This window comes from Crinia signifera, chromosome 3 (assembly GCF_055691185.1).
Source record: "Crinia signifera chromosome 3, ASM5569118v1, whole genome shotgun sequence".
Taxonomy (NCBI): domain Eukaryota; kingdom Metazoa; phylum Chordata; class Amphibia; order Anura; family Myobatrachidae; genus Crinia; species Crinia signifera.
This window is the reverse complement of record NC_139219.1, coordinates 75889687-75909759: the sequence shown is the minus strand read 5'-3', so window position 1 is coordinate 75909759 and position 20073 is coordinate 75889687. Positions and strand designations below refer to the sequence as shown.

The following is a 20073-nucleotide window of genomic DNA, read 5'->3' as shown; positions in this document are numbered from 1 at the left end:
TGCCATATCACAGGCTGTTTTTGATGAGACCATTAAGTTTTTAATAATTACTCAAACACCTGAACCTGCATCTATCAGTCTTTAAACTCAATTCAGGCATTCATTTTATGAAAACTAGCAAAATCTACAATCCGTCTTGCAATCGGCACACTAATATAGATTGTGTCAAAAATGAACAGAAAAAAGCAGTAACACTGAACACTTCTAATAAAAGCCTGATCGGTTTAAAAGCAAGATTAGTGATTACATTTATAGCATTTGTGTTTCCATAGAAAAAGAAAAACACTTGCAAGACCGAGCAAAGAAAGTATAATTTACAGCTAAGCTTCAATAACCAATATAATCCCCAGCCTAACACCCCCATAATTCTTTTGAATCTTGGCAGGACAAACCTGCAGAACACACATCTAAACAATAGCAATAGACCGAAGGCATGTTGTATTTTAGTCTACTTATATTTTACAGCCTGATCTTACTGCCAAAATATTCTCTATATAAAACAGCTAAATATATTTTGGAAATATTTAGTGACTCGCAGGCAGTAAGTAGAACACAGAGATAGAAGGCCAAGTCCATGGTAATGTAACAGTCCAGTTTAGAAGTGAACAGTGAGGACATACAGGGTTTTTGTAAGATTCTGACATGATCCTTATTAATTATCAGTCATTGATGAATATCTCAATGGGATTCACCTTTACTAATGATAAAGCCAGACATGGTCAGCAAAAAGAGGACGGATAACCACAATTCTATCAAGATTTGTCTATTGGCAAGATGTACTAAGCATCGCTTCTGTGTTGTAGTACATATAGCCACTTACTACATCTTTAATAACTGCATATGTATATGTGATTAGTATCACAAAGGACACTTCTCCCAAAAAGAGATGTCCTTTGTGATGTCAGAATTTCTGAGTTTCGCCCCAAGAAACCCCTGGAGGGTGCTGGGAGCTAGTTTGAGCAATCTGACATAAATTGGCAGCCCCATGACATAGTGCATGGCTCTAGTATAATCGAATAAAAGATGGATGATAAATGTGGCGACTGATAATCTCCATTGCTGCATATGGGAGATCTTTGGCCCACCCAGCATTGGAGAGGAGTACATAATGGACAGATGCACCTTATGCATAGCCAAACCTGTCCAACTTGACTTTTCTACATATGAGATTCCTCACACCTCGAATGGTTATCTGTCAGTTTGAATGGTTGAAAAACAATGTGCTTTAACATCCTAAATTTGCCATATTGCCACTAAAAAAGTTGCAAAAAGGACATGTTATGTTCACCCTGTAAAGTGGAAAAAAGTAAAGTACCAGCCAATCTCCTAACTGCCATGTTACAGGCTGTAAAGTAGTTGTAGGAATGGAAGCTAAACAAGCCGCTGTTCAGTGATTCTGCCCTTTCTAGTCACCTACAGATGGAGCCTTCTTCAACTAGCCTTCTCTGGAAAGCCATGGTGAGAGACATGGCTCACCAAGGCTTATTATCATCTATTGTTCTCAGCTGCAATACAATATATAGAACAATACTGTAGGGGATTAGCAGAGTATGAACTCCAGCAGTTCTGGCTCACTTAATCCTATTAAAGGGCTAGATGAGGATGGCTTTATCTGTACTAGATTTATTAAAGGGATCACTGTTACCAACCCATTCATGTGGCTTGCTAAAGTTTTACTGATTTCAGTTTTAGTCCTCTGTGGTTGTTGCTTAGCTCACAAATTAGCATTGATTTCCATGTATAAAATAATGAGTTACTTATGTGCCCTTATCCTCATTCAGGCTGTGAATTATATTGTCTTTTGTTCAGCACATGTCAATAGGTTGTCAGCATGTTGCACTCTAGTGTCCTTTTCCACTAGCTACGCTCTCAAGTGTTGCATCCCATCACGTACTCCCGTCAAGATTATGTGGACTTACACGATATGAAGATATTTATACAGAGACAGTTTCCTGTTTGTCAAGCAGCTCCCTGTGGAAGTTTCTTAGCTTTTGCCATTGAAAACAGATGCTTTTATTTAACAAAAGCACCGAAGTTACATAACAAAATAGGACAGTATTTAGGAAGCGCAGGAAGATGCCCACAAACCCTAAAAAAGTCAACTAACTTAAAAAAAAAGTACTTATGGCAAATTATGTCATACCAAGGGCATTTTAGAAAATTAAGCGACCCATGAGCTTTAGGGTTAGGCAATAAGAGGGTACATTTAAGGTTAGGCTGTGGGGTATGGGGGGAAAGGGTTAGGGTTACGCCGCGGGTACTTAGTGCTGGGATACTGCGCATTGAGATTCCACTGTTGGTCTTCTGACCGCTGGCTTCCTGTACCCAATACCTGGTAACAAAGTCCCCTTTAAATACCTGTTCTATATTCCTAGTTGTTGCTTTACTGTCTAAGTTTGTGGTGGAGGGTTTTATCAATTATCGGTATGTATTTGATGTTAATACTAATGTTTTCTGAATTTTTAATACGTGGTTGGCAATTAACAATAAATAATTTTAGCATAAATAAAATGCTGTATCAAACAAGTAACAAATTTGTAGCCTTTTTGGCACACTACACAATTCCCCTACATTTCCTGGGTACTAAATACAGCAATTTAGGTAAAATGTAATAAAGCTCACCATAAAAACTAGACCAGATTGCTATTTTCCGCATCCTTAAAGAAAACAAAACAGGTCTAGTATACTCTTGCATAAGTCCATTTTATAACAAACATAGGAGGTTATACAGATCGGATTCGCAGGCTGGGTGATAATCGATAGTGAATATTAAGGTTTGGTTTTAGGGTTAGGCAGTAGGGAGCAAGTTTAGGCTGCAGGAGAGGATGGTTAGGCTGCCAAAAGAGCAGTTAGGGTTAGGCTGCTGAAGGGAATGCCTAAGGTTAAGCTGCTGGAGGGTATGGTTAGGGTTAGGCTGCTGAAGGGAATGCTTAGGGTTAAGCTGCTGGATGGTATGGTTAGGCTATTGAATAGGATGGTTAAGATTAGGCTGTGTGAGAGGTGGGTTAAAGTTAGAATACTCACCAATATTTTTCAGGATTTGGACTGTTGGGATGGTGACTTCCGGGATATTGTATCCAACCCCAGTAAACCACAACTGTATGGAAGCCCTGATTCGGGTCTCCCATCCATGTACTGTAGTCCTCTCAAATCTCCAGTGACAAAATATGTCTGGAACCTTATAGGAATGTTTATTTTATGATACAATGTAACGTTCAATGGTACTTGTGTAGTTTTACGGCAGCACTTCCCAGCGGATCATATGCAAATCGTACGCAGGGAAGTGCCGCCGTGAAACTACACAAGTTCAATTTACATTTAATTCTATGGGTTTTCATATCTAGTATTTTTACCAATCATTCTCCTTTAAAGTCTGCTGTCACTCAGATGCTTAATATTCATGTTAAAAGTGCAGTGTGTTAATGGTCCAAACTAAAACCAACTATTTTCAGCATAAAATTAACCACAAACCATGACCTACTGTACATTTAAGCCGTGTACATACGGAACTCGGGCTGCTCGGGCTGGGTGATGCCGAGTTAATCAAAATGTAGTTAGCAGTCGAAAGAACAGATGGCTAACTACATCTTGTCATCCACAGCCACGACCAAATACATTGTGTGTCTTGCCTGTACAGTCTCTTGGCCGGGCGATTGTGACACCACGATCATTTACATGGGGCAATGCTGGGTAATCTTCTAGGTGATTTCGACTAGTCAAAATTACGACCATGTATCTTGCTAATTGCAAAATTTAAACTTGTTCATTTAAAAGCAGTTTGTATCCTATTAGAACACTAAAACGTATATTAAATACTGGTGGAAGATTAAATGACGGCAAACAAGTAAAGACCCACAAGGTAATTAAATAACAACATCATACAATCAGGGGAAATATACCACTCATCTCACTGTATGCAACATTGTCGCTGACACCAAGAGGTGATATCAGCAAACCTCATGCTTGTGATATTGTGAACAAATATCCTCCACTCTGCTCTGATTGGTTGGCAAGATTACATAAACTAATCTGGCCAGCAAAGATTTACACTATATTATCTGGCCCGTATTGGGAACAGGCACAGCCTTATGGGGCCTACACACGTGGTGATTTCAGGGCATTTTCTAAGCAATCTGACCTTATTTGATTAGACTGCTTAGAATATGCCCCTACATCGCTCTATATGTAGGGGCCATAGCAATATTGATGCATAGTCCCGCGCATCGATAACGCCCGGCCGTTAAGATGAAGCATGCTGGTTAAACCTAGTTAGATCACCGATCAGGGCACTGGCTGATCGCTGTGATCATCGCTGACACATCGCTGTGTGCTGAGAGATCTTGCTGAGCAATCTAGCATCACTCAGCAAAATCTCTACATGTGTAGGCCCCATTGGGGTTTTTCTTCTGGCTTTATCAGTTTTATTAAAGTCCTCAATATTGTCAACAGTTTACATGTATAATATGTTAGCATGCCCGGAAAATGTATGTATTTAGCACTGTAGGGTCTATTTATGAAACTAACTTTTTGCTAGATAAATCAAGACATGTTAATCAAATGCTGAACTACTGTGTAAAAATCATTGATTTTTTTCACTGTCCCTTATATTACTGAATCCTTGTGTCAACACCATAGTGTGAAATGGGTGCTTAGCACTTTGTCAATTTACTGAGGTGAACATTTAGCAATCTAATGCCATTTGGTTTTATGTATATGATATATTCCGGATTCACCCCCCCATTGTGCAACGGTAGCACCCCCCACCCCCACCCTCATCAGCCTGCTCTTAGCAGCTGCTGGTTGAGACTGTGCATCAAAATAGTAATGCCTTATTATTACTACACTCAGGGGCATAACTAGATTTTCGTAGGCCCCATAGCAAAAGTTTGTAAGGTCCCCCTTTAGCGACTGGTGATAATAAATGTATATAAAACATATTACTTAGACAGTAAAGATGGGCCCCCTTCAGCTCTGGGCCCCATAGCAGCTGCACCCCTTGCACCTATGGTAGTTACGCCCTTGACTACACTTCTTTATTTATCTATTCAAAGCACATATAGCCATAATGGGCAGTATTCAATATAAAATATTGCCGTGTGCAGTGAATCCTGTTTAGGATTCGCTGCACACTCGCTGTGTTCCGGAGGGCTGGCTGCCACTCACTCTCCCTGTATTCAATGTCGGAGGGGCGAGTTGCCCCTCGCGGCGAACCTTAACCCCTGCAGCGGACGAGCGTCCGCGGCAGGGAGCCGTGGGACGGTGGCAGGCAGGGAGATTGAAGTCTCCCTGCCTGCCCCAGAACTTTTGTGGAGGGGGGGCTCCCCGGGACCCAGGCAGCACAAGCTGCCCCCCCCCCCAGAGCCAGCAGGGGACCGGGTATAGTCACTGCTCCCGATCATGCATATGTAATGATCGGGTGCAGTGAATATATGAATATCTAATGAGCGACTCGGCTCCCGGCCCCCTGCTGGCTGCTCTGTGTAAAAAAAAAATATATATATATATATTTTTTTTTTAAATTAAAATATATATTCATGTGCTATAAGCACATGAATAAAAATAGAATGCCCTTTCACAGAATAAAATTCCTGACTTTTTGACACCAAAATTAAAACAAAAACTTTTATTTAAAAAGTTCACATTCCACTTCTCCATGAAAAAATGGAAAATTGCTACACGGAGAGACACGGCGAAAATCACTCAGAAAGACGGCGAGAAGTGCACATTGAATAGGGTTGCTCGCTTTTTGAGAGCAAAAGTCTCCGTCCAACGCGAGAAAAGCACAAACTCACCATAAAACACGCAAATTTTTCTCATTGAATACTGCCCAATGACTGGTATCATTCCAGTGTTATGATTAAACTGCTCAAATATACGACTGGCTACAAAAGGCTTTGCAAAGATACCATTTATTGGAAAGACTTGTTCCGGCAGGATGAAATTGCTAAATCGTACTAAATTCCATATGCAAAAAAAAAAATGACAGTGATTTCAGTGAGACATAATATTTAATAATAGACCCCTGAGTCAAAGTGTGCAGAGCTTTTCTAGATACAATAAAATACTACACAATTTGACATGGGCGCTAAGGAGGCTTGAAAAGTAATAGACTGGAAAGTGCCAGTAACACTTCACCCACATTTCATGGTCAAGTAGATGCAAATGAAAAAAAAACACATGATTGTTAAGAATCAAGAGTCACTTCTGTGAATATATTTTCTCCTGCAGCTCATGTGTGACAGAACTTCAGTGATTATGCTGCTTGCTATGTTGGGAAAAAATGGAAATGATTGTAAACGCTTTGCAAAACTTATTTGCATATACAGGGGCCGTTACTATGGTGGTGAGACATGACACTGCACAGTGCTCTGCAAGGCAGTGGGCGCTGTTCTGCAGCACCTGACAATTTTCTCTATCAGACTCACTTGCCACTTCCTCCTCTTTAATCCCTGACTGCCCCCAACTCCCCCTCATGTCCCTAAGTACCTTCAGTCACACATACCTTGAGGCAAATTTCAAAATACTCTCATATTTACCATGCAGAAGGTGTCTCATTGTAATGTGGAAGGTCATGGGTTTGACTCCTGTGTATGTTAGTTTTGTAAAATTCTTTAACTAAAGGAGGATGTGACTGAAGGTCGTGGGTATGACTGCTAACAAAAGTGTGACTTAAAATAAAAGGATAAAGTCACTAAAAGACAGAGCTCTTAAATGAAGTGCATAAATTATGTTATAAGAGGATTGATTTCCAAATCCATTTTCTTTAGAATGTTCAGTGAGTATAGGTGCTCTGTAAATATATATATGTGGCCATCATAGCAAGTGCTTTCCATGCGCGCCAGGGCTTGCCTTATGTCCCTATTTCAAAAACATGTCAGGGATGGGGGCAATGCTTTTTCTCACTTATTTACTATTATCTAGCACAGCGCTACATTTCACCCCATAAGCCATGCAGAAAATAGGGTCATCTATAAAAAATCAGGGGATTAATTTAAATAAATGGGAGATCTATTTCATATGGGATGTTGGCAACCAATCAGAATCGACTTCTTATTGAGCACCTTCTAGAAGATAATAGATAGCGGGGGAAATTCTCTAAGGTAAAAATGCGGTAAAAACCCAGTTATCGGGGTTTTTACCATATTTGGAGATGCTCTAAGCATCCCCCGCCGGGTTACATCGCCAGAAAAATCTGGCGATGCCCCATAGAAGCCAATGGGCTTCTAACGCGAACCCACCAGCGCCCCGCACGGAACCTTGCCGCCCCGCATCGCCCCCTCACCTGTGTCCGGGCAGCACAGAGCTGTGCTGCCCGGACCTGTGACCTTCTCCCTGCACTGATCCTCTTCCGGATGCAGGGAGGAGGAGAGTCCGGCAGCAGCGCCGGGTGTTGGAGGGAGGGGGGAGCCGCCGGGACCTGCTGGGACCCGGCGACTCTCACCGCAAAGGACAGCTCTTAACGCAAGAGCTGTCCTTTGCTATAATTATCGCATATGTTAGAACATATGCGGTAATTATAATTGCGATGGGCGGCGAAGGGGGGCGGAGAGTTTTAGAGAATCTCCCCCAGTATCTGATTAGTTGCCCATAGCAACATCCCACGTGAAACAGAACTCCCATCTTAGTAAATATCCCCCTCAGTGTTACATTCTGCGTCATCCAAAAATATTTCTGCTTTAATAAATGACTTCAAGCCTAGAAAAATATGGGAATAAGGTGTAATTAATTTATCCTGGTAGATAATGTTCAGGGTTCATGGAATATTATTTTTTTTTCTATAAAATTTGTATCAAATTCATTACTCCCCCCCCATTCCAAAAAAAGGGATAATAAAATGCAGATGGGATTTCTGATTAGCCAAGCGAAAGTCCAAAACAGAAAATACAGCATGTCCAATATAAAGCAGCCAAGATATGTTATACTGTGTTATAGCTGTAGCTGGGCCAGTGAAATTGCCTTATATAGTAGCTGTACGTGGAATGATTTACCTAGAGTTTCGCTCATGGGTTTTGTAACGCTAACAAATCCCAGGTGTTGTCCCTACGCAAGTAACACTCCACTATTTAAGGTTTGGATTGTTGGGTAGAATTCCATACTTTCATTAATGACATCTGTTGAGAGAACGCTCATTCCCTCTCATTATAACTTGCCTTCTTCATGGACAGAACAACAGGAGTTTTGTACACTGGAGGAACAGCATGCATTGCATCCTAGTTTGTGAAGATTAGATACAAATCAAATAACACCAAAATGTGACTAATCCAATCTGGAACATGTGACATTATAACCTTTGGACATTATGCAAGTTGATTTATTGAAAAAATAAAAAGTGTATATTATTTTTACACATACTTAGGGAAATAATATATCATATTATTTATAGTACGAGCAGTTGCAGTCAGGAAGCCAACTGAAATATTTTAACTATGAGCTGAAGAAATGTACTTTATTTGCACCTACGTCATATTTTTGTGCACTACTTGGCTGATACCATTAGTGACACATATTATAGTAATACTAAATACAGAAATATATACTGTACATTTAAAGTTGTAATTAAAAAGTAACTAAGCATCAAAATAAAAGTTGATCCATTGTGACCAGTAGTAACATTATTATTATTACTATTATTATTAATATGCAAGAACTCAAATTAGATAATTGTATCGCCAACTTTGAATATTTGCTCTCTATTTTCATCTAGCCACTTTAGGTTGTATAACAGGGCTAATTTTTATGGGGCCGATGCAAGATCTTGGCACTCTAGGCAAAGTCTGCCTACTGCTCCTTGGCGCAACCACCACTTTAGGTTGTATAACAGTGCTCATTTCTACAGGGCCGATGCAAGATCTTGGCACTATAGGCAAAGTCTGCCTACTGCTCCTTGGCGCAACCACCACTTTAGGTTGTATAACAGGGCTCATTTTTACAGGGCCGATGCAAGATCTTGGAACTCTAGGCAAAGTTTACCTACTGCTCCTTGGCACAACCACCACTTTAGGTTGTATAACAGGGCTCATTTCTACAGGGCCGATGCAAGATCTTGGAACTCTAGGCAAAGTTTGCCTACTCCTCCTTGGTGCAACCACCACCAGTTACCCACTTCTCAGCCAGTAAGGTGAAAGTGCAGACATGGCATCTTGTAAGTTCCCCAGCCACCTTGCCTTCATTGAGTATAACAAGGATGTCTCTCTCAGAAAGATCCTTAAAAATGTATTGTACAACTCAGTGGAGCCTCTCCAGATCGCAGTGCCCTAGACAGCTTCCTAGAGCTGCCTAATGGTAAAGCTGAACCTGCATACACACTGTTCTTCATTTAATTGAATGTATTGTAATAGTACTTAGTGATAGTAAAGTGTAAGATGTAAGTGCCTCTGACACTAGCAGCCACTGTTTATGGTGTTGCCTTATGCATTACTGCTGTACTGCTGTAACTAGCAGTTGCTCGGCCTGCAGTGATGTTCCTGTTTTAAGAATGCATTTTGTCATATCATGCACGAAAAGGCAGCCATTTTGTTAGATATTCTGCAAGTAAAGGCTGCCATCTTTATGCCAGCTGACCTGTGCAGAAATGTTTCTTATGGCACTCGTGGCCAATTTTTAGGCTTACTATTCTTAAAGAAAAGGTATCTCAGTAAGTATGGGAGAAGAGAATGCAAAACATGCACAGTGAATACCCTACCAGGGATTTGCAGTAAAGCATTGAATTGGGATGCATGGTGTATGAGCAAATCCAAGACAATAAGGCGCAAACTATATTGCCTGCTTGATAGGAATGTCCATTTGGAGCACAAGTAGTCGACATCAGAATTTCTCTAATACATTAGCAGTTGAGTATGGTAAAAGAGGACAATCCTGGCAATAACTGGAAAAAACATTTCCACTGGGTTGGGAATCCTTATGTTCATTTCGACATGTGAGAATTTGGAAGGTATGTTCCATTTACTTTTCATGTATACGGGCATCACGGACGGTGTAATAGTTAGCATTACTGCCTCACAGCGCTGAGGTCATGGGTTCGATACCCACAATGGCCCTAACTGCGCGGAGTTTGTATACTCTTCCCGTACTTTCGTGGGTTTCCTCCGGGTACTCCGGTTTCCTCCCACAATCCAAAAATATACTGGCAGGTCAATTGTCTTTCAACAAAAATGAGCCCTAGAATGTCTGTGTGTTCGTGTACATGTGGTAGGGAATATAGATTGTAAGCTCCACTGGGGCAGGGACTGATGTGAATGTTCAACTATTTTCTGTACAGCCCTGCAGAATATGTGTGCGCTATATAAGTAACTGTTAATAAATAAATAATATACAGCAATTTAAGGTTTCTTTTAGCTGATATGGTTTGGAGTGCTAGGCTGTTTCTGGAAATGTGACACACCCTCCCTATGTGGAATGACAACACCCATTTGTTTGTGTATAGTAGTGACATACAAGATAACGCAGTCTATCAGTGCTCTAGAACACAATGAAATCATTGAAGCACAGCATGACTTCAGTCATTAGGCACTGGTTCACTGCAATTTAAAGATAATTGGATCAGCTCAAAATGGATGTTTCCACTGTGTGCTGGTGACAGATGGCCTACCAGTAACTGGGTGTGCAAATATGGTATTTCCAACACTCTGCTAATAAAAAGAAGATGTCAATAAGGGCGGCATGCACATAAACCCTGTAGGAAATCAATTCCTCACTAGAACACCATGATCCTTTTTATAATACATGGAAGCACATAGTAAAACCTAGTATTGCATGGTACGGCTAAAATCAGGAAGGATGTAAATATGACTCAATTGTCAATGGTCTGGTCAGATACTGATACGTCAGCTCCACTTCCCATTCACAGCATTTCTCCAGGATGTTGTTAAAACTAAACAACATCCACCAGGAAATCCTGTGTTTTGTTCACAAAGCTCAGTGTTTACTGAAAAATAATGTGATATCATCCATAATCTGTCTCTGCAGCAAGTTTTATTTCATTTGAATGTACTACAAGCTGCATATGTGATATTGTCAGGTGACAGGTGTATTATAATCATAGATTACCACATTATGCATTTCTCATTTTAAACTGAAATATTCATATGAATGTATTAAGAAAAGTACTTCCCACTGTTATTTACCAAGTCTAGTGGCAATACAAGAACCATCTTAATCGACTTCGTACTGCAACTTGAATATTTAATGATTTGCAACTCATCTAAATCTAAAATACCTGTTACCGATTACATATGTACTATGGACCTTATTCTGGTTGACACGCAAAGCTGCGAATTTCGCAGCTTTGTGTGTCATCTATGCGCCGCTTGCCGCCTGCATGAACGCCCGCCACCACTTGCACTCCGAATATCCCTGCACCCATGCAAATGGATGTTTAGCACAAATATCCATTCGCAGCCGACCATTGAATGATTATGTAAGTGCTCGCAGATCTAAGACACCTCTTATGAACTAACAACAAGTACTTATCTATGTTTATCAGTGTCTTAGATCTGCGGCTCCCTGTATGGGAAGAGGGCAGGCAGCTGACATCTGCTGAAGTCAGCTGCCCACCCCCCGCACCCGCATCATTGCTGAATTACCATGGGAACGCCAATGAAACGCTGGGCGTTGCCACACACCGCGGCCCTACGCCTGCACTGCTAGGTGCAAATGGGACGGTGAATAATCAATTCACCGTACCCCTGCGCACAAAGCGGCTGCACAAGCGCATACATGTGTATGTGCACGCGCAATCGCAAACCCTTGCTCCCCTGTGCAAATACACAGGGGAGCGTATGGACTAGAATAAGGTCCTATATACAGAGTGGTGCAGTGCCACGATGGTACGCATTGCTACCTTAAAGCCCAGAGGCCATGGTCTAGATTCAGAATATGGAACTATTTGAGTGGAGTGTGCATGTTCTCCAAGTATTCTTGTGTGTTTGAACTGTTCTCCTCCCTAAAAAAAAACTAACTTTTGGGATAATGTTAGTATAGATGTGTTTATGTTTGAATTTACACTGGAAGCTGATCTGTAACATGAATTTATGTTACTGTAAACATATCTGTAAAGTGGTGTATATTACAGTATATTGTTGGACACCAGTGAACTTTGGGCAATAGGCTGCCCTTCCGGTTCCCATTTTAATGTTTGGGAAAATGTGTGGTAGGGTTGGGAGGTCAAAGCTTAACACTGCTGCTATCACTGATACTAACATCGGCCATTAATCACATCATTGTACCGAAGCAGGCAGCCATGATGCTGCAAATCATATCCTGGGGCCTCCCCACCAATAGTTGACCATGGTATGTTTGGGTGGGTAGGTCCAAAAAAGTAGTCCGGTTTGGTTGGCACTACTTTTTAAACCTCTCTCTTAATTATTACCCTCTGCTAGTACCCTCCTTCTGTACTGGAGCCACACTTACCTTATGTACAGTACCATAGAATAAGCTTAATAAAACTTGCAGGGTATAACATACAACAGTGGTTCCGAAACTGTGTGCCGTGGAACACTTGCAGGGGTGCCTCGGGTTAATGGTCCAAGACCAACTAAAATTATTTATGGTCAAAACCAGCTCTGGTGACTGCCAATCCTAAAGTTTGCGTACAAACAGAATCCTTTACCATACAACTGAACCTAAGGATCACATATAAACACTATTCACTTAATGTAATATTTGTTTCTAAATTTTTTTGACCTAGGGGTGCCGTGAAAAAACTCTTGTACATTAGGGTCCTGATTCAAAAAATATTGGGAACCCCTGACATACAACCTTAATATGTATGTATCTACCATACTCTACCTCCACAGCAGTCTAAGTGGTAAATTTACTAGGATGGGAGTTCTATTGAAGATGGGATGTTACCCATAGCAACCAATCAGATTATACTTCTTATTTATGTAGCACCTTCTGGAATACTATACATAGAATTTGATTGGTTGCTACAACAACATTCCATCTTCAATAGAACCCCTTTCTTAGTAAATTTACCACTTAGACTGCTGTGGAGGTAGAGTATGGTAGGCAAAACTCCCATTTTAGTAAATATACCCCTAATAGTTCATGGACCAAGGTGCCATCACAAAGACTACAGAGTAATAAGTAATTATGAACTAACAACACATACTTCTCTATTGTTATCAGTGAAACATTCCATAGATCTAGCTTGAGGCCCCCATCCACTAGTGCGATATGGCCTGTTTTCATGCAATTGCGATGCGTTTCTGCGACGGATCGCATGAAACCTGCATTGCAGGTGCTTTTCGTTTGATTATGATGCCAGGCACGCTCCTGTGTACCTTGCATCGCAGGCGCAGATCTCATTGGTTGCCATGAATATCTGTTGCAGCCTGCTAGGATCGCATGAGATACAGTGTACGCAAATCATATGCGATCCTGTCCCCCAGGAAGGTCCCGCCCACATTGCAAGCAAAACGCATGCAAGCAATTGCTGAGATACATCACAATAGTAGATGGGGGCCTTGAGTTAGGTCTTCTCCTCTCGCAATGTACTAATAAATAACATCTAATAGCAGTGAGTGCATAGAAAAATGTCACATAAAACTCCATGTGTTTTATCAGCTTTTCCAAGATGCTTTCCGTGTCTCATCTCATACACTGTAAACATTTGACAATGGGTATGAACATTTAAATGAACACTTGTTAAAAATAATACTGGCATAGTTTCTACTTTCCACCCTCTGATCAGCAGCACGCATCACGGTACACACCTACCCCTCCCTTCACACTATTAAAAAATCACAGGCACAAACACAGTAATATAAATATAGTACAAATATAATGCTATAACTAAGTTATTAACAAGTTCCACGTGGAGAAAAATAAGATCTCGTGTCCAGTTATTTTTGTACTGCCTAGTTATGAACGCAATGATTGGTGCTCCCTGAACATAAAAATGTGCTTATTGTGTCTGTGACACATTACATGAAAAAGTGACCTATTTATCAATAGTGACAGTTGGGCCCTGAAAATATGTCTTTCTTATTATCGAATAAACTATCTTTTCACTGCCTAGTTGAATTACTGCATAGACCACCAGAAATTAATTTGAAGATGCCTCCCTGAAACAAAATAATGTGATATTTTTTGATAGTTTTCTGTGTTACACCGTTATTTGCAGGTAATGTGTTTCATATTAGGATGCCAATTCCGGGACATTTTTTTGAATCCTGGGATTGAAAAATGCTCAATCCCAGGATTCCCGGTATTGGCATCCCTAATAAGGTACTTGGTGGATTCATTGCAAGACATAAGGGTAATATTTATTAAAGAATGGATAGAGCACAGTCAGCTTCTAATTCATAGTTGCCTTCCCTCGTGCATTCTGCAGGAGACCCCCTGAAATAGCAGCAATCTCCCTCTCTCCCTCATTAGTTTAGCAATCGCCCCCCTTTCACCTAGCCCACATTACACTGTTACATTTTTGGGGAAAAAAGGAACGAGAGACAGGTACATTTACATTAAATCATCAGCACCATTTCCCAGCACTTTACCAAGTATAGTATCTCTTACTAACTGCTCTGGGGCTCGTCTACATTTGTATATAAGTCACTTTAAAATATTCCTCTCAGATGTAGCAGTACACACCCATGCTTCTAGGTGCCACTTTCACAATCTGTTTTCACAATCTCTCCATATATGGAACTAGACACACCCTTTGGCTGGCGCATGACACGCCCCCTCAATGGAGCGCTGTGCAAATTTCTACTACCAACTATAATCTCCCTAAAACTAGTTTTCAAAAGTAGGCAAGTATGTTCTAACTCATTTTACAGGTTGTGTTTTAGGAATGACAATAAGGAGCTAATTGGTTAGTACTTTATATCTGTAGTATAATAACCCCAAATAGTGGTAGGTAAATTCACATGAGCAGGACCCTCTTCCCTCTTGTGCTCTTCCCCTTCCCGCTTTGGCGCCAACCCTTAGGCTCAGTAGGCATTGCTACATCTGTTGGTACTGAAACTGTAAATGAAGCAATAGGAATACATATGGGAGACTGACTGTTGGGATGCTGGCAGTCAGCAGATAGCAGCATCCCAATTATTAGAATCCCTTCAAGGGCTGGGTAAGTATACTTACCCTCGCTCCCTACCCTCAAACCCTCCCTACCTGATCTTAATCTTAACCCCCGCCCTCCACAGCCTAACGCTAACCCCCGCATCCCTTACTCCCTACTGTCTAAACCTAACACACACAGGCCAAACGCTAAGAGACCCTGGCATACTTATGATTGGATGCCATCTGTCGGGATTATGGCCTTGTCATCTCCAGTGATTTTGAGATTCAGCTGCTGGTGTTGTGGCCGTCTGTTGGGATTCTGGCACTGGGATTTTGACTGCTGACATCCCAATCGCCAGCATACTGACTACACCCTGAAGCAATATTTATATAGCCTGTATCCCATGTTCTTTAATGTTTTGTACTGCAAAGCTTCTGCTTTCTTTGCCTCTTGTTTTGTGTGCACTGTACAATGCTTACGTACTTTCAGCGCCATATAAATAATGGATATTAATAGACTGACATGGCAATTTTAAGGAATCAGCTACACTTTCGAACAGGTCATCTCAGAGCATCACTGTAACCAAGCTTAATGCAATAGATTATTAGCTGAATGAAAATTCCCGTCATTAATTCATGAACTAATTGGGACTAAAAATGAACAGGCCCAGTTTATAGGATTCTCATGTCTGGGACAAGTCGCTTCTAAATGATAATTGTGCAATTAGTCAAACATTAATAGATGGCATTCAAAGATAACAGCTATACCCATCTATTAACTTGGACCAAGAAGCTTTCTGCACACACACCTACCGATTCTACAGATCATAAGACAAACGCCTTTCTAAAATGAATATATATATATATGTATATGTAAGCATGAATAAATGAATTATACTATCTTAATGCTAATTACATATTTGCATCAAGCTCAAGGCACATGTTCTGTATATAGATAGGATTTAGAATGCCATAGGTGAGTACTGATGGTACCTCATTATACCATGAATGAGAAATGCCGCTATCCATACAGTAGATGAAATGATGACATAGCTGTACACTGACTGTACAATGCAGAACGCATTGCAGTATGCCACACAGTTCCTACAGTCAGCCACCTAGTTCTTTGCGTTTCTACTGCAGTCTAATTATGTGGCAAAGCTCAGTATAATTCAGCACTAAATTATTTCACTCTGCTGGATCGCACTGGAAGTTGTTTCCCTTGGATGTTCTAAATGCCTGTAAAGCTTGTAGTGAAAATCTGAGCTCTCAGCAAAATTTGCCAGCTAGAATGTGAAGCGGGGCATGTGCTCAGTGTAACATGCAGATAAGCAAAGCCAGGATCTGATCTGCAGATTCTATTTCTGTTCTGCACAGGCTGCTTAATGAAACAGTCATTATAACATCTGCAATACACGATGTGATGTGTCATCCCTGCTACATTATTCCGAATCATCATAGTATAATCGTTGAATCAAAAGCGTTTCTGGTAGAGGAATAACCTTTTAGTCCATGTTAGAGGGCAACAACACCACACACACATACTTATATGGTATTGCTGACTAGCATTCTGCTCTGTGAGCAGGTCATCAAGACCAATTGACTCTGGCTGCAATAAAAAACTCTGACTCATGTAATCAAAAAGTAATAATGTACAGTACTATATAATGATCCGTATAGATCTAAATGATATCTCAGCTTTATTGGGAAAAAAATCTGTTGTGTTTTTTTAACAAATGGAGGCAATTTCAAATCAGACATAGGGGCAATTTATCAAAGGAGAGAGACAAAATTGTGAGAGATAAAGTACCAGCCAATCAGCTTCTGCCTTACATGCTACAGGCGGTGTTTAAAAAAATACAGTTAGGAGCTGATTAGTTGGTACTTTATCTCTCTTCGGTCTGATAAAAACTACTCTCATTAAAAAAAAAAACACCTTACATTCTGCTAAATATTTGATAGAATTGAGCTATAAATAGTAATTATATCTGATACTGATGACTTGTTCTCATGTTTCTGCTTTTTATTTATTTTTTGCACTTTTCACAATGCAGAAAAAAGGTGGAAATAGGGTCATGGTGCCATTCCCAGTATTGCGGTGTACTGTAAACTGTTAACACAGCGTTTACGATTTTAGAAAGTGGTATGACCTACTTGTGAGGCATCAACATGCGCTGCCAATACCATACAATGTAGAAGGCATGGCAAAACGCATCACCAAAATGGGTCTAAAGCCTGCGCTTATTTTAATGCGTTTCATCAATTTCCCTAGCGCATATGCGAATAAGACCTAAACGCCATGGCACCATAACACAGCAATATTCCATTATAACCTCTCCGGAATTCTGCTGCACTAAATTTTAAACATTGACTCAACATATTTCATTTAAAAAAACATGTATATAGTGTCACCTACATTTGCAGGCAGAAGCAATGCTAGAGGAAAATTACAGCAGGAATTAACACTGCAGTGGAAATAATTGTGCTCGTTCCAATATAAGAACATTGATGTCATTTTTGCTGATCAGTAATAACATCGATGTTACATGCAAGTACTGTTAACACATTACAAATGTATGTCTTATGCTAAAGCAGATCAATAGAGAGGGGGAAGGCAAGCATACATGTGGCTTAACATAAATCCATCAATATAGAGAGCAGTGCACATCAATAGCTACTGATTTATTTAAAGGGAGTCTCACACACCCACACAAACACACACACAAACACACACTCTCTCACACCCACAATACATGCAGATGACATTATTCTCAGAGTCACTTACAGTCCTCTCGGCGCAGTCTGCAGATGGTAGAAGTCCCTGCTAGGTCTATAATCAGCACATGCACATCCCGCAGCCCCAGTGTAGATCTGTAGTGTCCTCTCACTGTGGATATCTAGGACATAAAACGCATCCAAGTGCAGCAGCAGCAGTCTGTGCGTGTCTGGCAGCAGCGGGTGAGGCTGGAGGAAGGAGGGCAGCTGCTTCCTTCAGACACCTCCCTTCTCTACATAAGCCATAGGCACAGCAGCAGCAGCAGCATCTCTCCACCTGTGACAGCTCTTCTGAAGCCACCTCCCAAGACGGCTCCCAGTCCCAGATGACTCCTGCTCCGGTCAAGATGTGTGGGTTTTTCTCTAGTGGGAGGGAAGCTGCAGAAAACTCATTGTCATTCATTCATTTAAAGGGGATGTGTGTACGTATGTGGATGCGTCCTTTGTGTGAGGCTGCAGGCAGAGAGCCTGTGATGGGGAATGTGGGTGTACCAGCAGCATGTCACTGGGATGTGTAGTAGAGCTTTGGTGTTTGGGTTGGGTGTGGATGTCGGACTGATGATTTGCTGCAGTGACCTGTGGCAGGTAATGGGATTCTTGTTTGGGGGATATCTGGTTCAGGCATTTGTAGTAGGAGTAGGGGCAGAATGTGTACTAATTACCCTCCCTTCTGTTCCATGATTGTAGTGCCAGATAGTGCCTGCAATTAACCCATTGAGTACATCATCATCATCATCAGATTGTCCCTTTACATCTTTCTGGGTAGTGAGAAATATGCATTGCTTATTGCTTATTTAGTAGTGCAGATTTTTCTTGTTACATTGCTCTGAAAAGTGCCTGAAACAATCCCCGATTTTGTCAGTCTACATCAAAGGAAATTATTTGGAAAGAATGTCTAAGAAAAGATGAGCTTTGCTGCACATGCAAATAATTTCTCCAGCCCGAAAGGATTATTGCTTATAAAGTTCAAGCAGAGATTTTTACAAGCATAAATTACAATTTCAAAAACGTTCCTTTGATGGGCAAGTAATTGGTGCAAGACTACAAGCTTACACAACTGCTTCTCACTGTGCAACTTCACAAGCTGCGGTGGATCTACAGTACTGGCTTCTTGTTGGCGCAGTATAGGAACAGCAGCATCTAGAGCAGTTCCTGCCAAAGCAGTCAGGAGTCCCGAAGTAAACCTGGTATTAGCTGAATGACAGTTTTTGGCAGTTTTCCAGCATTTCAAAGCAAATGGTCAACTGTCATTTGCTCTCATCCATTACCAGGATTTTGTTCCAACCAGCCCAATCTGACAATTGATCTGTAGATGTATGGCCAGCTTTAGGCTGGACACACACACTAGTAGATATATTTGAAAATCAATTGATCTGCAGATATATCTACAGATAGATCAGGCAGTGTGTTCTCCATACATAGGACTCACTCACCCTTGCATAGGACTCATCCACCCTACACGCAGTTGTTGCACTCGCAATGGGGGGTGAGCGGTCAGTGTCCCCTGTGAACTCGGAGAAAGGGAATGTGTATGTTCTCCATACACACTGCCCAATCCGTCCAGATTGACATCACAAATGGGCGGGCAGCCCCCGGCGCAGCTGTGCGGGCAGTCAACGGATCACCCGTACACACAGAACAATGCTCCAATATATCTAAAGATATATCAGGAATCGGCTGTGTTACAAAGCCGACGGGACATACCTTTAAACTACGCCATTAACAGATATATTGATTGTACACACGATGGTATATTGATGGTACACACGATGCATCAATATACAGTATTGGCTGTTCAATCAAATGGCCAATATTTCGGCTAGTGTGTGTGCTCCTTTAGATTTGGGTGGGGTGTGTTCAAACTGAAATCTATATATATATATATATATATATATATATATATTGAGAGAGAGATATTGGAATCACATACACCGGTTAAAGATGAAGTCTGGTTCTTTATTCTCAACAGGTAGACAGCATTCCAGGATAACAGATTGGCAATGTTAAATTACAGCATGGCAGTTCCCAGGTTACAGCAATGGCAGTTGTCACAATAAGGGTACTCTCAGAGAATCTCTAACGTAATCCCCGGAACCTCGCAAGCCTATTTTCCAGGCACTAACTGCCAATGGGAACACCAACCCTCTGTCAGCCAGTGATTCCCAATTCATCATAGGAAAACCCAGGTTAAAGCACCTAGGAAAACAGGTGACACGGGTTAGCGGGTTAGCTGAAATAAATTAACGGATGTGCATGAGAAAAATGATCACAAAAAGATTAAAACAAAAGGCATTA

General features: G+C 41.0%; 1 protein-coding gene across 1 annotated transcript in view; it reads right to left on the bottom strand.

The window, feature by feature from the left end:
- Positions 1 to 18205, bottom strand: part of CDC42EP3 (CDC42 effector protein 3) — a 31020-nt gene extending 12815 nt beyond the window's left edge. Inside the window, exon 1 of the mRNA XM_083176035.1 lies at positions 17789 to 18205. The gene's annotated coding sequence lies outside the window, so the exon portion shown is untranslated. The remainder of the gene's footprint in view (positions 1 to 17788) is intronic.
- Between the last annotated feature and the right edge of the window lie 1868 nt (positions 18206 to 20073).